This window comes from Natator depressus, chromosome 1 (genome assembly GCF_965152275.1).
Source record: "Natator depressus isolate rNatDep1 chromosome 1, rNatDep2.hap1, whole genome shotgun sequence".
In the NCBI taxonomy this organism is placed as follows: domain Eukaryota; kingdom Metazoa; phylum Chordata; order Testudines; family Cheloniidae; genus Natator; species Natator depressus.
The window spans coordinates 15,631,274-15,653,150 of NC_134234.1; the positions used below are offsets into that span (position 1 = coordinate 15,631,274).

Consider the following 21,877-nt stretch of genomic DNA (forward strand, 5'->3'; position numbering starts at 1 on the left):
CCCACTGTGCTGGTAAGAGACACCCCTCTGCAGAATTGTTGGAGTCGCAAATAATTGAGAGGTACTGCACAAGATGTGCTTGACATTTGAACTCTAAGCAACTGATTCAGCAACTGAGCTTCATTCCGTTGACTTCAGTGGCAGCTCCATGTGCAGAATGACTATAGGAACAGGCACTAATTGATGAAGCATTGAATGCTACTGGGCCAGAACTCAGCACTCACAACTGGACCAGATTTTCACAGAGTAAGTTTGGACCTTTAAGGGGACCAAGTCCCAGCTGTGACCTGTGCCTAGTTTTCCTTCAAAGTCATGGAACCTGAAGGAATGAAAGTATGTGACGGAGAGCCAGGCCTTCTGGGAGGGAAGAGGCTGTCTGTTCTCAGGGAGAGGAGAGCTGGAAGGAAGAGAAGTGTGCTGGAGGTGGTCCTGTAACTTGCTAAGGGGAGGTTATGTGGAGATGAGTACCCAGGAGTGTTTCCCTTGCAGGATGAGAGCTGGGAAAAGAGTCTAAGCAAGACTTGGTGGAAAGTACTTGCCTGGAAAGTACCAGGGAGAAGGCCTGACCAGAGATGGGCATTGTAGGAAGTGACTCTAAGCAATAGTATACCAGGGCAGACTTGGGTTCCTTGGGGTCAGGGCAAAACATATCCCATGATTTAGGGTGCCATGGCTTGAAGTGGGAGAGGAAGGGCATCCCTACAATACCACCTCTGGTGGCAGTGTCGAAACCCCTGATCTAAGGGGGGAAGTAAAGTACTGTTAAGCCCAGGGAGGGCTAAGGACTGTGATCAGCTCCCAGTACAAGCAGGGAAGGAAAACATGGCATCAAGGACTGCAGGGGCTAGTAGGCTGTGGAAAGCACAAGATGACTAAGCTGGCCACTAAGACTGAAGGACTTGTCTCATTTGGATTCTTGTTTTGCTCTGGAAGGTGAGGACTTTTTGCTTTGGCTGGAGGATCAAGGCATCCCAATCACTCTACCAGCCACCTCCAGGTAAGGGAAATTGAGCTCTGGTGGTACTGGGTGTTAGAGAAGGTAAACCACACCCTCCCGGCTCTGTGTTTTCAGTCTCTCCCAGGCAATACACAAACTGACTAATGTTTTCAGAGAGACAAGGCAGGTGAGGTAATATCTTTTATTGGACCAACTTCTGCTGGTGAGAGACACAAGCTTTTGAGCCACACAGAGCTCTTCTTCAGGTCTGGGAAAGGAACTTCCAGCATCACAGCTAAATGCAAGGCAGAATGGATTGTTTAGCATAAGTAGTTAGCACACACTGTAAGGGACCATTCAAGGTAGAGTGGCTTAAAACCTAAGCCCTCTTCCCTGCATAAAGGAAGCACAGCAAACATGAATCCTAGGGGTGTGTCCTCCATAGACACCCGGTCACTAGTCCCTATAAAAAGGAGACACAGAAGGGACTCTCAGGGAATGAATCCCTGTGCCCTATGGAAAGGAGATACGGAGATAGGGAATTCCAAGACGAACACTCTGTATAGAAGGGAGCACAGAAAGGGTAAATTCCTGGGGGGGGGTCCCCTGAAAGCCCCACCCCTCCCAGCAGGGTCGCCCGCTCACCCAGATCTTGATGCGCCCAGTGGCGGCGCAGAGCCAGTAGAGGTTTGGGCTGAAGCACAGGGTGGTGTTGATGTCGCCACTGTCCAGCATGTACAGATGCTTGCCCTCGTTCAGGTCCCACAGCATGGCCTGGCTGTCCTGAGGGGGAGCAGGACAGGAAGAGAGAGAGCCTCAGACAGAGGAAGAGTTCCCCCCCACCCCACACACAGCCCACCCCATAACCAATCATCAAGAAGCCTGCACCTTGTACCAAGGAAATGACACACGGAGAAAAAGAGGGGGGTTGGTGGGTTACAGATTATTGTAATAAGCCATAAATAAGCTTGAAAGCTTGGCTCTCTCACCAATAGAAGTTTGTCCAATAAACAATATTACCTCGCCCACCTTGTCTCTCTAATCTCCTAGGGCTGACATGGCTACAACTACATTGCATACAATAATGTTTTCAGATCAAGTTCAAATTTTGACCCCACAAAAGATTGGTGAGTTCAAAATTAGGCAAAATTGCTTTTTTTTTTTTTTTTTTTTTTTTTTGCCCCATGTCTTTAGAACAGGCTCCAAAGGACTTTCATTCTTCGCATCATGGAACATTTATTATTCCAGCAGGAATTTCTGGCAATGTCATGGAAATTGTTGATAGATCATTGTGGATTTGTTTAGTCTTCCAACAGATCAGATCAGCATGTTATAATTACATATCTCTGGAGCACAGACTTGGTTTCTTGTGAGTTCACATTTGTTTCCCATATGTAACTTGCAATATTAGCCTCTCGGTTAATCAGTAGCTTGCCTTGTCCAATAGAGTGTAAGCTGAATAAGCTTAAGGCTAGGCTAGGCATAGGGTGGAAAATGTAATGCCATTAAATAAATTAGTAGTGTGTAATACAGTGTTCAGTTCTGATTGCCCTCTTTAAAAGAGACAGGTGAAGGAGAAGAGCTTCCGAGACAGGTGATGAAAACAGCTAGAGGCTTGGAGAAATTTCCTCATAAATTTCTGTATTGGAAACAATTGGGACTGAGTAGCTGAGAGAGCAGAGGATGGCCAATGGACATCCAGAGCCAGGGTCTGGGACATCCGCAAAGATAGCACTGGGCGATCCTCCAGGGTTTGGGGTCGGATCTGCAGCTGGCTCCACTGGTGGGACAAGCCTTACATTTGGACAAGAGGAGTTTTAGGATGAATAGTATGGTTAAGAGAGTTTCTGCTGTATCTTCAAAGCACATTGGTCCGTGCAGGAGATAAGCAGAGAGGCCCCCAAACAAGCTACACTTGCTCTTGTTTCTATTGCTATTGACTGGCAATTCAAAGTAAGATGATAAACTTTTGACTTAATTAAAAGCTGGAAACCAAACTTGTCCAGAGCCCCAATTGTCTGAGGTGAGGTTTGATTCAAATGCATCAAAATTATACCATTTTATCTTAGTCTGCAAAGTGAATAGTAAAGAAGAAGTCATAGCAAAAGAGGGGAAAGAAGTGGAACACTGCACACGAAATAGAATTAGCCATCAATGAATCTAAGAAAAGGTCTTGCACGATATTATGTTAATAGCTTCATCATTATGCAATCCCTATATAAACCATCAGTAGTAGCCTTTCTTTGTAATCTATGTATGACTTTTCGCATATGAAACTCTTTTGGGTATGGTTCATTTTCTTACGGTTGGCATTGTTTCTAACTTCCAATTACTTTGACTACCATTATGCTTATTAATGATCCATGTGTTTTTTTCTTTTGATGCCTTTCCCAGCTCTGCACGCCACAAAGCGGGCAATATTATGCTTTCCACATGTAGCAAAATATTTAAAATCAAACCAATTTTCCCAAGAACTTTTCTGAAATTCTCCAATTTTCAGTCAGAACAGAACATGTGTTTATAATCTCCGGGGATGTAAGAGCCCCACCAACATGCCCTGGAAACTTAGACCCAAATGTACATTTTCCAGTACAAAGAAGACAACAATTTATATTGGATTCTTTTAAAACTGTGCATCATTCATTCCTTTTGATGTATCCGACCAGATGTACTTAAGCTTTGTCTGGTCACACATGGTTTCCAAATCTCTCTCCAGCCCCAAGTAATGCTACAGAGGTGAATGGATTTACTCCGGGTTTCAAATGATGTAACCAAGATCTGAATCCAGCCCCTATGCATACTAAATTGAATGTCCTTTAGCAAGATATCTATGGACACTTCTACTAGGCATGTCAACTTGGGGTCAAATAAATCTTGTAGATATAGACATAGGCCAATTCCCTAGAAAAAAGAAGATGGAGGAAGATTAGTGAGTTTCCAGCACTTTGTTTATGTGGAAACAAATGTCATGTTATATGCATGTCTAATGCAGGTGGACAGTTCCTTTTAGAAAAGGGCCCACACCAAACCCAAAATTTTGGAAGTTCAGATTCAGATTAGACGGCCTAAATCCATCTCTAGGTTCAACTCTGTCTTTTGAGATGTGGGCCAATCAGTTGTTGCCAACACAGATGATTCCTTTGGTCTGATTCGGGTGCCTGGAGGCAGCTAGCTTTCTAATGCTGGCACTCCAACAGCATTTCCTTTGGTCACAAATTTACTTTGAGTTTCACCGAACAAGTGAAACAGGTAAACGGCAGCACCACTAACAATGGACCAGATCCTGGCCCCGGTAAAGGTGTTTGTGCCACTCTGGCTGGTGATTCTCTTGGCAGAGAATAGAGCTGTTTGGCATGGAGCTGGTGTAGGCAAGTGTATATCACTTCCTCCTGTCTACAGTGTAAAGGAGCTGTTGGGATTATGGACAGTAAGGATGTGTGAACAGAGCACCACCTGACTCTTTCTGATGACAGGCTGTCTAATCACTCCTTAAATAGCCCAGGGTGACTGAACCAGCCTTAGCTGCCACTAGGACTGCAGGAGCTGCTGGGACAACAGGAAGCTATATATGCTTTAAGGGCAGCATCTTTATATGTTGCAGAGAGAGGAGCTCAGTCAGACCTGAAGATTGGGCCACTACATGCAGCCTTTCAATTAGGTAGGTGATGTTTATTAACCTGACAGTACAATACCGGTCAGAAGCAAGGACCATAGGTATCTTACCAGTTATGTGCTTGTGGCCAAAGAATATGTATACAAGAATCTTCTGCACAGTGTAATCCCTGGAGTCATAGATAGTTGGAACCTCCTGCTGGAGTTATTTGGCCTGATTTCCTTCTTAGACGGAGGCAGGATTTTTTGTCCTTGGTGGAATGGGCTAAAATATGTCTGTTGTTTGGGTGGTATAGCCAAACATTGTATAAATATTGCATGTGTGCAGCCACAATCTTTTATTGTACAGACAGTGCTATTGTCTGGTTTTAATGTATTGTTCCCCTAAGCACTCCCATAACTTCCTTGAAGACTTCTCAGGTTTCCCCAAAGTGGCTTTTTTGTTATGTGTTGTCAGGGTTCCCTCCCCACTCTAAACAGATGCTTAGTTCAAATAGGGCTTTGGGAGATGTATTTTCCCTGTCCTGATTCCTCGCTGACCCGGAGAGAACCAACAAAGAGAACAAAGCAAAAACCTTCCCCCACAGATTTGAAAGTATCTTCTCCCCTTATTGGTCCTTTTGGTCAGGTGCCAACCAGGTTACCTGAGCTTCTTAATCCTTTACAGGTAAGGAGGGATTTTATGATACCCTTAGCTGTATGTTTATGATGTGTCATTTAACCTTATTCTGAAAGGTAACCTCAACGTACGCTAAATTTCATATGCTAAATATTGATGGAGTATGACACAGAGCTACATACACTAAAATATCATTAAGGATATTAATATATATTGTTTACTGTGAATCTCATGTTAAATCATTGTTTGACTTCTTTTGGCTTTGCTGTTGGCCTTTCACTCTTCAGGGGTATGAGTGTAGTCCAGTGGTAAGAACTGGGAGGGACTGGACATGAGGAGTCCTGGATTCTATTCTTAGTTCTCCCGCTGACTCATGAACTTGCCAGTCATTTAACCACTTTGTGGCTCAGTTTCCACACTTTTACAAAAAGCATAGTAACAGCTACTTCCCTGTAATATACTGCTTTGAGAACCTTAAGTGAAAGGTATTCCTAAGTGTAAAGACTGACTAATATTACTAATTATTAGTATGATTAATTATGCTTAGTTACACCAGCTGAAGATCTGGTCCTATAGCTTTTTTCCATCTACCCATATAATTGGACTATGAATCTTCTTCTATCTTGCCAAGAAAAAGAAGAAGATTCATAGTCCAATTAAAGGGGTAGATGGAAAAAAAGCAGTCGGGTCAGATCTTCAGCTAGTGTAACTAAACATTATTAATAATTAGAAATATCTTTCACTTATGGTTCTCAAAGCACTAATATAAATATATATATATATAGCAAATGCAATGAACAATGGTGACTAGACACCATTTCCCCTTGGTCTGCATCCTGTTATTTTTGGGAACAATAGCTGCATTTTTGATACAGTGCCAGCCCTAAATCTGTGTTTGTCCTCATCCAATATTTTGCTCAAGTGGAAAGACAGTTCTAATTACTAGATAATTTAGTTTATCATATTTTTGTTTAGATCATGTTTGAACTGATAAACAGCAAATGGGGGCCTCGTTTCTCTGTTGGGGGTGTCTGAGCAAACTCCCTCAGTCTACTCAGACATCCTGGGTTCAAAAGTTCAACTTGTGCTCAAACTTTTTTAGGTTTATGTCCTGCTCATGAGGGATTTCCTAAAATATGTATGGCGAGAAATCCATTGAAAAGATAGGGTGAAACTGGAGGGGAGAGTTTGTGAAAAAAATGAATTGGGATGTTGGGATTAGAGAAGAGATAAATTCAATGGAAAAAATGAATTTTTTCCACTTCCACTTAGCTTTTGAGGGTGGTTCTAACCCCAACCTAGAGCCTGATTCTGCCAGTCTTATTCTGGACATGATCCAAAGCCTACTTAAGTCAGTGGTCATCTTTCCATTTACTTTAGTGAGTTTTGCATCAGGTCCTTTGAATAGCATCTGATACCACAAGTTGTCCCATTCATTTCAATGGGACTGTTTCCAGAGCAAGGTCCTGCTTAGTGTGAGTGAGGGTGGCAGAATTAGAAAAGGAGTACTTATGGCACCTTAGAGACTAACCAATTTATTTGAGCATAAGCTTTCGTGAGCTACAGCTCACTTCCTTGCTGGTGTCAGTGAAACTATTCACGTAAGGCCTACTCACCATGAGTCATGACGGGAGAATGAGACCCACATTATAAACTTAGGTTTCAGAGTAGAAACCATGTTAGTCTCTATCCACAAAAAGAAAAGGAGGATTTGTGGCACCTTAGAGACTAACAAATTTATTTGAGCATAAGCTTTCGTGAGCTACAGCTCACTTCATCGGATGCATGAGCTTATGCTCAAATAAATTTGTTAGTCTCTAAGGTGCCACAAGTCCTCCTTTTCTTTTTACATTAGAAAGTGCAGTTCTTTAAGTTAGAAAAACACAATTGGATATCTTTTGGAATTGAATCATCCTGGGTAGGGGGAGGAAGGTGGCTTTCTATTATAGGAACAGAAGGATTCATGAATTCAGATTAATTTTGAAAACCCGCCAAAATAGTTTGAGGTTCAAAAAACCTCAAGCACGGGTATATTACATTCCAAAGGTCCCCCATTCCTAAATGATGGGGCAGTGTCTGGCCTCCTCCCCTACACAGAGGGAATCGTGATCCCTCGGCAGAGGTGATGTGTGTGGGGAGGGACATGTGGGGTCATGTGCTCCCTGAGATTTGCTGTTTGACTTGTACTGTGCATGCTCACACAGACTGAGCATGCTCAGTAACACTGCTGAAGCCAGCTCCCCTCACTTTGCCCTCACTCTGTCCTATCGGCAGGCGTGGGTCGTTTCTGTCCCTCTGGAACAGGGCAACTCAACACAGCTCACAATGCAGGGCTATGTCTAAGACGTAATCTAGTCGGTAAAATTTTACATAGCATTTGTGCTACATTTTCCATGTGTTCTTCTTTTCCTCTCCCTGCCAATTCAAACTCTTTAAAACATCCCTTTGTTTTCATATGCAGTTATCTTTCCCCCAGCTGTTTTCCCTCCATGACCAGACCTCACAACCTTCCTACAGAGGTCTCTCTCGTTTTCCACATCTTTCATTGCTTCTCTGTGCAGCTCCTCTGAACTCCCTTACAAGTCATCTTACTGCACTGGCAGCATCGCCTGGTTCTGTTGGGCTGTTTCCTGAGTGAAAGTATTAGCCCTTGTCTACACTACAAGTTTAGGTCGAATTTAGCAGCATTAGATCGATTTAACCCTGCACCCGTCCACACAACGAAGCCATTTTTGTCGACTTGAAGGGCTCTTGAAATCGATTTCTGTACGCCTCCCCGACGAGGGGATTAGTGCTGAAATCAACACCGCCAGGTCAAATTTGGGGTAGTGTGGACGCAATTCAACGGTATTGGCCTCCGGGAGCTATCCCAGAGTGCTCCATTGTGACCGCTCTGGACAGCACTTTCAACTCAGATGCACTAGCCAGGTAGACAGGAAAAACCCTGGGAACTTTTGAATTTCATTTCCTGTTTGGCCAGCATGGTGAGCTCATCAGCAAAGGTGACCATACAGAGCTCATCAGCACAGGTGACCATGCAGTCCCAGAATTGCAAAAGAGCTCCAGCATGGACCAAATGGGAGGTACTGGATCTGATAGCTGTATGGGGAGATGAATCTGTGCTATCAGAACTCCATTCCAAAAGACGAAATGCCAAAATATTTGAAAAAATCTCCATGGGCATGATGGACAGAGGCTATAACAGGGACCCACAGCAGTGCCGCGTGAAAATTAAGGAGCTCAGGCAAGCCTACTAAAAAACCAAAGAGGCAAACAGCCACTCCGGGTCAGAGCCCCAGACATGCCGCTTCTATGATGAGCTGCGTGCAATTCCAGGGGGTGCTCCTACCACTACCCCACCCCTGTCCGTGGACACCTACAAGGGGGGAGTCTCACACAACAGGGATGAGGATTCTGGGGATGAGGAAGAGGAGGAGAAGGAGGAGGAGGAGGATAGTGCACAGCAGGCAAGCGGAGAAACTGTTCTCCCTGGCAGCCAGGAACTGTTTATCACCCTGGAGCCAATACCCTCCCAACCGTCCCAAGGCGGGCTCCCGGACCATGAAGCCGGAGAAGGCACCTCTGGTGAGTGTACCTTTGTAAATATAATACATGGTTTAAAAGCAAGCATGTTTAATGATTAATTTTCCCTGAAGACTTGGGATGCATTCGCGGCCGGTACAGCTACTGGAAAAGTCTGTTAACATGTCTGGGGATGGAGCGGAAGTCCTCCAGGGCCATTATTAAGGGGACATTCAGAGGTGGCCATTCCTGCTGGGCTGTTTGCCTGTGGCTGAAAAGAAATAATCCCCACTTTTAGGCACACGGTGTGTGCGGGGGGGGGGGGGGCGTTCATGCTAAGCTGTTCACGTTTGGCTGGCAGGGATCTTCCCTGATACTAGTCATGCGGTGAGAGGACGGGTGAAGCAATCATCCCAGAGAATTGCGGGGGGGGGGGGCGGGGTTTAGTTGGGTTTGTGCTGCGTGTTAACCTGAAAACTGCAGCCCTCCTTTTAAATGGCCAACCCAATGGGTGCTTGGTATGGGAAAGGAGGGCGCTGCTGTTTGAAACCATTCCCACATGTTATGAAGGTTGAAGAAGCCGAAAGACTGAGGCTTACCACGGCTGCCTGCAAACCGAATTCTGTTGCCCGGCCCTGCGTGTGTGATCTCGCACACCAAACCAGCAGGCCCTCAATATATGAGGCAGAATGCTTGGTTCACTGTGAAAGAGTCTACCCATTGTTCTCTAAAATGTGTCTTTTTAAATACTACTCTCTCTTTTTTTCCTCCTGCAAATGTTTCAATGCTCCCGCTATCATCTCCATCCCAGAGGCTAGCGCAAATAAGAAGGCGAAAAAAACGCACTCGCAACGAAATGTTCTCTGAGCTCATGCAGCCCTCCCGCACTAAAAGAGCTCAGCAGAATACGTGGAGGCAAACAATAGCAGAGCCCAGGAAAGCAGAAGATGAATACGAGGACAGGAGGGACGAGCAAGATGAGAGGTGGCAACAGCGAGAGGAGAGATGGAGGCAGCGTGATGAGAGGAGGCAGGATGCAATACTGAGGCTACAGGGGGATCAAACTCATATGCTCCAGTGTCTGGTGGAGCTGCAGGAAAGGCAGCAGGAGCACAGACCGCAGCTGCAGCCCCTGTATAACCACCTGCCCTCCTCCTCAAGTTCCATAGCCTCCTCACCCAGATGCCCAAGAACGCGGGCCGGGGGCTCTGGGCACCCAACCACTCCACCCCAGAGGACTGCCCAAGCAACAGAAGCCTGGCATTCAATAAGTTTTGAAGTGCGGTGTGGTCTTGTCCTTCCCTCCTCCCCTCATCCACTACCCTACCTGGTGCTTCCCTCCTCCCCGACCACTCCCGGGCTACCTTGGCAGTTATCCCCCTATTTGTGTGATGAATTAATAAAGAATGCATGATTTTGAAACAACAATGACTTTATTGTCTCTGCAAGCGGTTATTGAAAGGGGGGAGGGCGGTTGGCTTACAGGGAAGTAGAGTGAACCAAGGGGGTGGGTTTTCATCAAGGAGAAACAAACAGAACTGTCACACCATAGCCTGGCCAGTCATGAAACTGGTTTTCAAAGCTTCTCTGATGAGCAGCGCGCCCTGCTGTGCTCTTCTAACCGCCCTGGTGTCTGGCTGTGCGTAATCAGTGGCCAGGCGATTTGCCTCAACCTCCCACCCTGCCATAAATGTCTCCCCCTTACTCTCACAGATATTGGAGCACACAGCAAGCAGCAATAACAATGGGAATACTGGTTTCGCTGAGGTCTAACCGAGTCAGTAAACTGCACCACCATGCTTTCAAACGTCCAAATGCACATTCTACCACCATTCTGCACTTGCTCAGCCTGTAGTTGAACAGCTCCTGACTACTGTCCAGGGTGCCTGTGTATGGCTTCATAAGCCAGGGCATTAAGGGGTAGGCTGGGTCCCCAAGGATAACTATAGGCATTTCAACATCCCCAACAGTTATTTTCTGGTCTGGGAAGTAAATCCCTTCCTGCAGCTGTTCAAACAGACCAGAGTTCCTGAAGATGCGAGCATCATGTACCTTTCCCGGCCATCCCACGTTGATGTTAGTGAAACGTCCCTTGTGATCCACCAGTGCTTGCAACACCATTGAAAAATACCCCTTGAGGTTTATGTACTGGCTGCCAAGGTGGTCCGGTCCTAAGGTAGGGATATGGGTTCCGTCTATCGCCCCACCACAGTTAGGGAATCCTATTGCAGCAGAGCCATCCACTATGACCTGCACATTTCAGAGTCACTACCCTTGATAGCAGCAGCTCAATGATTGCGTTAGCTACTTGGATCACAGCAGCCCCCACAGTAGATTTGCCCACTCCAAATTGATTCCCAACTGACTGGTAGCTGTCCGGCGTTGCAAGCTTCCAGAGGGCTACCGCCACTCGCTTGTGAACTGTGAGGGCTGCTCTCATCTTGGTATTCTTGCACTTCAGGGCAGGGGAAAGCAAGTCACAAAGTTCCATGAAAGTGCCCTTACGCATGCGAAAGTCTCGCAGCCACTAGGAATCATCCCAGACCTGCAACACTATGCAGTCCCACCAGTCGGTGCTTGTTTCCTGGGCCCAGAATCAGCGTTCCACGGCATGAGCCTGCCCCATTGCCACCAGGATGTCCAAATTGCCGGGGCCTGTACTTTGAGAGAAGTCTGAGTCCATGTCCTCAGCACTCTCATCACCGTGCTGCCGTCGCCTCCTCGCCTGCCTTTGCAGGTTCTGGTTCTGCACATACTGCAGGATAATGCGCGAGGTGTTTACAATGCTCATAACTGCCGCGGTGATCTGAGCAGGCTCCATGCTTGCCGTGGTATGGCATCTGCAGGAGAGCAGAGTTGCAGCGGAAGCGGTGGATGATGACGGATGCCACGAGAATAGAAATTTATGGAGAAGGACAAGAGGACCTGCGAGGTGGATTCAGGAGAGCAGGAGAGCAGAGCTGCAGCGGAAGCGGTGGAGGACGACGGTTAGCACCGCGGACATTTCCCGAGGAAGAACACACGTACCCGGGAGCCCATGACAGACAACATGGAGAAATTCGCTATTGAGACAATAGCAGCAGAGCAGAATTGCAGCAGAAGCGGTGGATGATGACCGTTAGCAGTCCTACTGCACCGTCTGCTGAAAGCAGTATGGCGTCCACACGGAAAAATGGCGTGAAACGATTGTCTGCCGTTCTTTCATGGAGGGAGGGGCGACTGACGACATGTACCCAAAACCACCCGTGACAATGTTTTTGCCCCATCAGGCATTGGGAGTTTAACCCAGAATTCCAGTGGGCGGCAGAGACTGTGGGAACTGTGGGATAGCTACCCGTAGTGCACTGCTCTGTAAGTTGATGCTAGCCACGGTAGTGAGGACGCACTCCCCCGACTTAATGCGCTTAGTGTGGACATACGCAATCGACTGTATAAAATCCATTTCTAAAAATTGACTTCTATAATATCGACCTAATTTCATCGTGTAGACGTACCCTTAGTTTCTTGGGTGGTACCACTGGGAACATTCAAAAGCAAGATAGAGGCCATCACCTTTTCAGATATAGAGCAAGTAGCAAAATAACCACCAAACAACACACGTTGAAAGGTACCTATTTGAGTCTCTTTAGGCTGCCTTTGATCTGTGAGGAAATTTCAAGGAAATGATGCACTGGAAAGTCAGTGTCAGTTTATAGGCTTAGCTATGATTACTAGGCCATCATTAGTATATTAAATCAAGCTTGTGTTGGGAGAGGTAAGCAATAGATGTTTATTAATTCTGTCTAGTTTGGATCTAAATGCAACCCCATCCCCAATAATGACATCATCACAGGGCCAAATTCCCACTGGGGAAGTTGTAGGGGCAGAACTGGAAGAAAAGAGGAACAAGAGAATTCGTGAGAGCATTGCATTGCAATTTAGAACACAGTCAGTGCTTTCTCTAATTATATGGCACTGAGATACCATGGCATTAGGCACCTTAGAGCACGGATGGGCAAACTATGGCCCAGGGACCACATCCGGCCCTCCAGACGTTTTAATCCTGCCCTTGAGCTCCTGCCGGGGAGCGGGGTTGGGGACTTGCCCTGCTCCATGCGGCTCCCAGAAACAGTGGCATGTCCCCCCTTTGGCTCCTACGTGTAGGGGCAGCCAAGGGGCTCCACACGCTGTCCCCACCCCAAGCGCTGCCCCCGCAGCTCCCATTGGCCGGGAACCACAGCCAATGGGAGCTGCAGGGGCAGTGCCTGTGGACAGGGCAGCATGCAGAGCCGCCTGGCCGTGCCACCATGTAGGAGCTGGAGGATGAACACACCTGCTGCTTCTGGGAGCTGCTTGAGGTAAGAGCCACATGGAGCCTGTACCCCTGACCCCCTCCTGCACCCCAATGCCCTGCCCCAGCCCTGATCCCCCTCCCGCACTCCGAACCCCTTGGTCCCAGCCCAAAGCACCCTCCTGCACCCCCAACTCCTCATCCTCAGCCCCACCCCAGAGCTTGCACCCCAAGCCGGAACCCTCACCCACCCCTGCACCCCAGCCCTCTCCCCAGCCTGGAGCCCGCTCCTGCACCCTGAACTCCTCATTTCTGGCCCCACCCCAGAGCCCACACCCCCAGCCAGAGCCCTCACCCCCTCCCGCACCCCAGCCCTCAATTTTGTGAGCATTCATGGCCCACCATACGATTTTGCCTTTACTGTATGGATGTCTCATGTTAGGGTCTACTGAACAGCTCTAAGCGTTGAATACTGCCGACTCAATAATGCAGCATGTTCTCTAGTTCACAAACACAAGTTCATTACATTTTCATTGTGTTTACTTTCGAGCCTCCTTAAGAACAGGCTGGGTAACCACAAAGATGGAAAATTGATTAGGTCCTGGAAAAGGAAAAACAGACAACATGCCCTGGAATGTGCTCCTCAGTGTTCAGCTAAAGTTGTAAAAACACCACCCACAAAAAAGCCCTGGTTGTAATTCAGTATTGATTTAGATTTAACACAGAAGGTGGATTAATGCTAATATTCGTAGAGCAGAGGATTGAGAGTCAGAAGTCGTGGGTTCTGTTCTTGAATCTGCCACTGACTTGCTGCGTGACCTTGGGCAAGTCAGGTAACCTCTCAGTGAATCAGTTTCCACGGCTATAAAAGGAGTATAATTAAGTGATGATGCGTCAGATTAAACCCTGGTGTAATTCTACTGAAACCAGTGGAGTAACACCAGGGATGAATTAGGACAAACATATGGTCTTGAGTTGTAGACAAGGCAATAAACAGCTGCCAGGTTCAGTAAAGAGTGTCCTTCCCAGGAGTAAACACAGAAAAGTGAAACTAAATTTTAGAACATCTTCAATCCCATTCAGAAACAACCTCTGCCAGCACTATCACCTCTCTGAAGGCTCAGGCTGTGAAATCTTTTTCATAGTACATAAGAGTGGCCATAGTGGGTCGGCCTAATATTTCCAACTAGCCCAGTATCCTGTCTTCTGGCAGTGGCCAATACCAGATGCTTTAGAAGGAATGAACAGAACAAGGCAATTGTTGAGTGATCCACCCCCTGTCGTCCAGTCCCAGCTTCTGGCAGTTGGAGGTTTAGGGACATCCAGAGTGTAGGGTTGTGAATTGATGTAGAAATAGATATAACCAAAGATTTTTGTTGCCCAAAAGATTCTCTGCTATAGTCTTCTCCCTATCCAGAATCATGATCAGCCTTGCCATCTTTATTCTGCAGAGAAACAAAATAAATTAGTTTATTACCCTAAAACTGTGTTTTTTCCTTTCATTTTCCATTGGTTTATTTTCTCCTTCCACCTCCTACTTTCATTCTGATCTTTAATCTTTAAACCGTTGCCTTAATTTTTTTTCCTGCTTCCCGTTTTCTCTGTCTTTACTTTTCCCCTACCCTTCCTCTGTGCCCCTTGTCCATCTCTGTGTCCCCAATACTACAGGTTTCCCCTCTGATAAACATTTATCTAGTCCCATCTCAGACCTTGTATTCTGCATTCTCTCATTCTCTACTGAAGTTACAGATGTCAAAGGCCTGTTAGATATGGGGTTCTCCAAATCCTTCACAGTGTGGACCACATCTTAATAGAGGGAGTCTCTAATGGACATATCCCTGCCCATTCGCGATTGTGCAGACTGCCTCCCCTCCTACTCACAATCATGGCACTAGTGTGGCAAGTGGAAACCATGGAGCCAGCACCATGTGACTATCCTGTTTTCCAGTAGCCACCAGTCAGTGTGCCACAGACCACCAATAGTCCACTGACCACAGTGTGGGTCCATCTCCTTGTAAATACAGAATTGTTCCCTGCACATTTTCACGCATTTTCTCCACTCTAGTTCTAAATGTCCTAAATAATGTTTTCCTTTGGGAGAATGTTCCACAGCCTAATAGAGCCCACTTTAGTGATATTCATCTTATTTTTCTCCTGTTTTAGTTTCACCCCCTAGTTACCATATACTTCTCTGTATTACTATAAACAATCCCCCTCCTTCCTTGTTTACATCCTTCACATATTTGTGGTTGGTTATCATGTCACTTAGCCAGGCTGTCCATGTTTAGCTCTGTTAATCTTTCCTTATAAATCAATCCTGCCAGCCTCCCCGTATGTGTGTTTTTTCTCTTCCCTGAATGTACTCCAAGTTGTCAATGTCCTTCTGGTAACACAGTGCACAGAACTGAATGCAGAATCCTGGGTGTAGTCACACCAGAGTTCCTTTTCTTCTCCTCCATTCTTATTCCGTCCATTCCTTCCTTCCTTCATTCCTTTCTTCTATTCCTCTTGGCATCCCTTCCTCTATTATGGTATCATAGAAATGTAGGGCTGGAAGGGAGCTTGAGAGGTTGTCTAGTCCAGCCCCTTGTGCTGATGCAGGACTAAGTATACCTAGACCATCCCAGAAAGGTTTGTCTAACCTGTTCTTAAAAACCTCCAATGATGCGGATTCCAGTCTCCCTTGGAAGCCTATTCCAGTGCTTAATTATCCTTATAGTTAGAAAGGTTTTCCTACTATCTAACCTAAATCTCCCTTGCTGCAGATTAAGCCCATTACTTTTTGTCCGACCTTTCAGTGAATATGGAGAACAATTGTTCAGCGTCCTCTTTATAACATCCCTTTAACGTGTTTCAAGACTGCTACCAGGTCTCCCCTCAGTCGTCTTCTCTCAAGACTAACCATGCCCAGGTTTTTTAAACTTTCTTCACAGGTCAGCTTTTTTTAAACCTTTTGTCATTTTTGTTGTTCTCCTGTGGACTCTGTCCGCATCTTTCTTCAAGCGTGGTGCCCAGAACTGGACACAGTACTCCAGCTGAGGCCTCATGAGAGCCAAGGACAACAGGACAATTACCTCCCATGTCTTACATATGACACGCCTGATAATAAACCCCAGAATGATATTAGCATTTTTTTTGCAACTGCATCACATTGTTGACTCATACACAATTTGTGATCCACTGTGCCCCCCAGATCCTTTTCAGCAGTACTGCTACCTAGCCAGTTATTCCTCGTTTTGTAGTTGTACATTTGAGTTTTCCTTCCTAACTGTAGTACTTTGCACTGTCTTTGTTGAATTTAATCTTGTTGATTTCAGACCAAGTCTCTAATTTGTCAAGGTCATTTTGAATTCTAATCCAAAGTGTTAGCAACCCCATTCAAGCTTGGAGTCATCCACATATTTTATAAGCATACTCTCCACACCATTATCCAAGTTGTGAATGAAAATATTGAATTAGTACTAGACCCAGGACAGATCACTGCAGGACCCCACTAGATATGTCCCCCCAGTGTGACAGGAAACAATTGATAACTGTTCTTGGAATACAGTCTTTCAACCAGTTGTGGACCCACCTTATGTCAGTTCCATCTAGACCATATTTTCCTAGTTTGCTTATAAGAATGGCATATAAGATTGTACCAGAAGACTTACTAAAATCAACATACATCACATCTACAGCTTCCCTCCTATCCATTAGTCTAGTAATCTTGTCAAAGAAGGGAAATTAGCTTGGTTCAGCATGATTTGTTCTTGCCAAATCCAGGTTGGCTATTCCATATCACCATGTTATCCTCTAGGAGCCTACAAACTGATTGTTTTATCATATGTTCTAGTTTCTTTCTAGGTATCAAAGTTAGGCTGATGGTCTATAATTCCCTGGATCCAGTTTGTTCGCGTTTGTAAAGATAGAGACTATGTTTGCCCTTCCCCAGTCCTCTGGGACCTCTCCTGTCCTCCACGACTTCTGTAAGATAATTGCTAATGCTTCCAAGAGTTCTTCAGCTAGTTCTTTAAGTACCCTGCTGACTTGATTACATCTCCCTTATCTAGATATTCTTTACCCTGTTCTTTCCCTATTTTGGCTTGTGTTCCTTCCCCCTTGTTGTGTGGAGTATCTGGTCACCATTAAGCTTGTTAGTGAAGACTGAAGCAAAATAGGCACTGAACACCTCTGCCTTCTTGATGTCATCTGCTATTAGCTCTGCTTCCCCATTAAGCAGAAGATCTACACTTTCCTTCAGCTTTCTCTTGCTCCTAATGTACTGATAGAACCTTGTTTTATTGCCATTCATGTCCCATGCTAGGTGTAACTCATTTTGTGCCTTCACCTTTCTGATTTTGTCCCTACGTACTTGTGCTATTCTTTTGTACTCCTCCTTAGCAATGTGTCCATGTTTCCACTTCCTGTAGGATTCCTTTTTGATTTCCAGGTCATTAAAGAGCTCTTGGTGGAGTCTTATTGGCCTCTAACTACTCTTCCTATCTTTTCTTCTCACAGGCATGGTTTTGCTGTTGTGCCTTTAATATTGTCTCTTTGAGACACTGCCAGCTTTCCTGAACTTATTGTCCCCCCTCCACTCCCACTCCCACTCCACTACAGCAGAAGGGTTAAAACTTGATAGAGCAGCGATTCTCAAACTTCATTGCACCACAACCTCCTTCTGGCAACAAAAATTACTACATAACCCAAGGAGAGGGGACTGAAGTGTGAGCCCACCTGAACCCGGGGATGAGGGTAAAGCTGAAGCCCGAGCCCCACCAACTTGGACTGAAGCCCTTGGGCTTGGGCCCGGGAAGTTGGGCTCAGGCTTGGGCCCCGGGCCTCAGCAAGTCTAACACCAGCCCTGGCAACCCCATTAAAATGGGGTCATGACCCACTCCAAGGTTCCGACCCACAGTTTGAAAACTGCTGTGATAGACCTTCTCTTCCCTTGCCCTTGGCATGCGGGGCTGCCTGGCAGGTATCTCTGACTCTCTAGACCTGTAGGGATCTCCAGCCCTACACCGTTGTGGGGGAAGTACATTACTTCTCTCCCCGTGCCCACTGCCAGGCCTGAGTTCCCTGTTTGCTCCCCTGCCCCCTCCAGCTGCAAATATTTCTTCCTGATGCTTGGAGAGCTCTGACTGGCCCATCCCCAAGCACAGTCCTGTAGGAGCAGCACCTTTTCTGTCTCTGCAAAGGAGGAGCTGGCAGAACACCATGGAAGAGGGGAATCCGGGTGCATAGAGCTATGAAACTATTAGAGCTGTTTTAAAGATGGGGGAGGAATTGCAAACACTGTGCAATGGTTTTTTAACTTTTCCATCCTGAAATTTGAAAAGTTTCAATCTGCTTTATAGTTGGTCAAAAATATGGGGAGACACCCCTCTCCCCCCCACCCCCATGGTCAAAAGTAGTTGGAGGGGAAATCATTAACATTTCAACTAAACTCTTCACATATAGTTATCAAATTTCATCCAGCTCTAGAAACCGTGATATTTTCCTTTGTTTATTGGGCTTTTCAGTGTCTAAAAATTAGGCCTGTGTGCAGAGCTGGAAGCCATTTTGTTTTCAGCATTACTGCAGAATGAACAGAGAAGACATACACACTGCTCTCTCTTAAACTTACTCTTGTTCGTTCTTGTGGCATTTTTTTCCTCTTTGTCTAAATTAAGTGATTCTGACTGTAAGTAGATGGTTGTTCTTTGAGTGTGGGAAAATATATAACAAGCTCCATCTTGAGGATAGATATGTTACTTTCCCTCCCCTCCCTTTATCCTAACCCTCTTTACTTACTTTGTGTATTATGATGACTCTTGTGTTTTGATATATTTGTTGTCTTTTATAAAAACTACGCTCCAATGGAGAGTTTAAAAGAGAACTGGATAAATTCATGTAGCTTAAGTCCATTAATGGCTATTAGCCAGGATGGGTAAGGAATGGTGTCCCTAGCCTCTGTTTGTCAGAGGGTGGAGATGGATGGCAGGAGAGAGATCACTTGATCGTTACCTGTTAGGTACACTCCCTCTGGGGCACCTGGCATTGACCACTGTCGGTAGACAGGATACTGGGCTGGATGGACCTTTGGTCTGACCTAGTATGGCCATTCTTATGTTCTTATGAGAGTGCCATACATGGCCGTATGGGCAGCATTACAGAAGTACACTGGTATCTTTGCCATTCATCAGCATCCTATGCATGCTTGATAAATTAGAGGAATATCAGCTTTTGTAAAGACAGGTATAACTGAGAAGGATCTAGAAATCTGGTGTCTCTCAGTTTTGGGAGGCTTAATCTGAGACACCTTAAAGAGGCCTGCTTTTAGGAGAATGGGCCTTCAGCATTTTCTGAAAAACAGGCCTCTCTAATGTGTCTCGATTTGGGTACCCCAAATTGAGGCATTCCAGTTCACTAGTTACTTTTGAAAACCTTAACCAAATTTGTTTCATGCAAGTAGGAATAGTAAAAAAAAGGGGAGGATACAGGCTCTGTCGTGGTACCAAAAAGTTGTAATTGTCGTCAGAACATAACTTAGCACAAGATGTTGGAATGATCGGACCAAGGCTAAACAAAGCTAATCCTAAACTGGTGTATTTATTATACTGTATCTTTGTGTGCAAACAGAACTGGTGCTGGTTTATGGAAAATAATAAATCTAGCCAAGGATTTCTTTTAAATTCAAACTGTAAATGTTTCTCTGATGCATGGAAATAAAATGGGATTTTTTTTTCAGCCTAATAACAGAACACTGAATGAAAAGGAGTACTTGTGGCACCTTAGAGACTAACCAATTTATTTGAGCATAAGCTTTCGTGGGCTACAGCTCACTTCATCGGATACATAAAGTGGTAGTGGTTCTGTTGTGTGGTATGTGGTTGCTGGTGAGTATTTGCTTCAGGTTGGGGGGCTGTCTGTAGGCAAGGACTGGCCTGTCTCCCAAGATTTGTGAGAGTGATGGGTCATCCTTCAGGATAGGTTGTAGATATAAGGTGATGGCTAGTGGCGTTCTGTTATTTTCTTTGTTGGGCCTGTCCTGTAGGTGACTTCTGGGTTCTGTATCTGTACGAGTTTTTTCATGAAGTTGATAGATTTCCACTCCATGCGGCTAAATGCGGTGCAGGCCAGTCCTTGCCTTCAGACAGCCCCCCAACCTGAAGCAAACACTCACCAGCAACCACACACCACACAACAGAACCACTACCACTTTATGCATCCGATGAAGTGAGCTGTAGCTCACAAAAGCTTATGCTTAAATAAATTGGTTAGTCTCTAAGGTGCCACAAGTCCTCCTTTTCTTTTTGTGGATACAAACTAACACGGCTGCTACTCTGAAACCTGTCATTATGCAAGAACATTGAATGTTCAGACGATACATGGATGCAAGAAAAGAAACCTCAGGGATGCTGGGATTTTGGGTGATGTATTTTGTTTTTTAAAATAACACATAATTGCCAGTGCTGGGCTGGTCATGATCCCTGCAGAGGGCTGTGTTGCAGATGAGCCTTCTTCTAGAACAAAGAATTTTTGATGTCCCTTGTTGTGCTTCTCCTTACAGTTGCCTCAGATCAGAACTGCTGGTCTTTTTTGCATGAGAAATAACTTCTTGTGGAAAGAGGGTGAAATTCACCCCTGTGCAAAGGCCAGGACAAGGCCTATGTACCAGCTAAGGCCCATTTAAGCCCTTGAAATAGGATTTAAATGGGGAAGATCTAGCCCTCTGTGACTGTATGCTACATGCCCCCCCCCCCCCCCACTGTCTGATCCACAGAGGATTTGGCTGCTACAGCTGCCAGCTATTGGAGTTACTCCTTTAGCTCCAGCTGTAGAGGCTCATGCTCTTAAATGTGGAGATCCTGGGTTCAATCCCCATTGATGACCAAGATGACTCATTACTGGTTGACCTGTACAGGGCTTGTATGCTGCTTCCCTTGCTGTACAGCAGTGCTGCTCCATTTCAGTTTGGCTCCACGGTGGAGAAGGTGTCCTGAGACTAACCAGAGGAACCACTGCACATATGCTATGTGAGTGCAGTTGTATTAGAACATTTTGGAACAGCGTCTAGTGTTCAGAGGTCCATAGAGAGAGCTGTACAGAGGAAGCTGTTAGCAGGGCACAACAGAAGTTTTTAGTGGTCATACAAAACCCAGGGGACGATGCTACATAGTCTTCATTGCCATCTATCAGCACTTCATCATAAACCATTGACATATATGCAGCTATAGAGCACTCTCAGAATATTAAACAGTAACCACAGGAGGTGTAAGTGTAACATCGACAGACCCCGCTCGTCGGCGGGTGGGATCGAAGCTGGGACCTCTGGAGCTCAATGCATGAGCCTCTACTGCATGAGCTAAAAGCCACATGGTTCTTAGCGAAGAGCTGTAGAGCAAACTCATTAATCTCTCTCTAAGTGGTCTCAGTGCCACTAGATGGGACAGAACACCGCACCCAGGAGGTGTGTGGGTTACATAAGTTCAAGGTCACAGTAATGGCAGCCCGCATGCTGCCTACTCATTCTTCTGGCAGTGGAGCGCTGAATGGTGGAGGCTGAACAACAGGACAGCAATGGCTCTGCAGCATGTAGAAACCTCTCTCCGGGTACATCCTAGGCTGGAGCTCTTGCAGTTAGGGAAAGAGGCAGCATGGCTGGCCAGAGAGGGGTAAGGGATGTTGTCTTCTGTGGCACTGTGTCCTTTCAGCACTATTAGTGGATACTGTAGAGTAAGATCATCCTGACCCTGTTGTTTTCCCCAGCTTTCTGTCTCAAAGTCCCTCTGTTCATTTCTCCTTTCCCCCGTCTCTCCCTCATATTCCCCATCCCTCATAGCATCATAGGATCTGCCAGAAGGATCCTATGCTGCTTCCCAGTTGCTCGTAGTGCTGGCAGGGAACCGAGGAGAATCCTTGCTACTTATTCATCCTGGGGCTTATTCCG

The 21,877-nt window shown here is 45.8% G+C and overlaps 1 pseudogene; it reads left to right on the top strand.

The window, feature by feature from the left end:
- The first annotated feature begins 8,203 nt into the window (after window positions 1-8,203).
- LOC141981071 (uncharacterized) lies at window positions 8,204-9,968 on the top strand (annotated as a pseudogene).
- The last annotated feature ends 11,909 nt before the right edge of the window (window positions 9,969-21,877 follow it).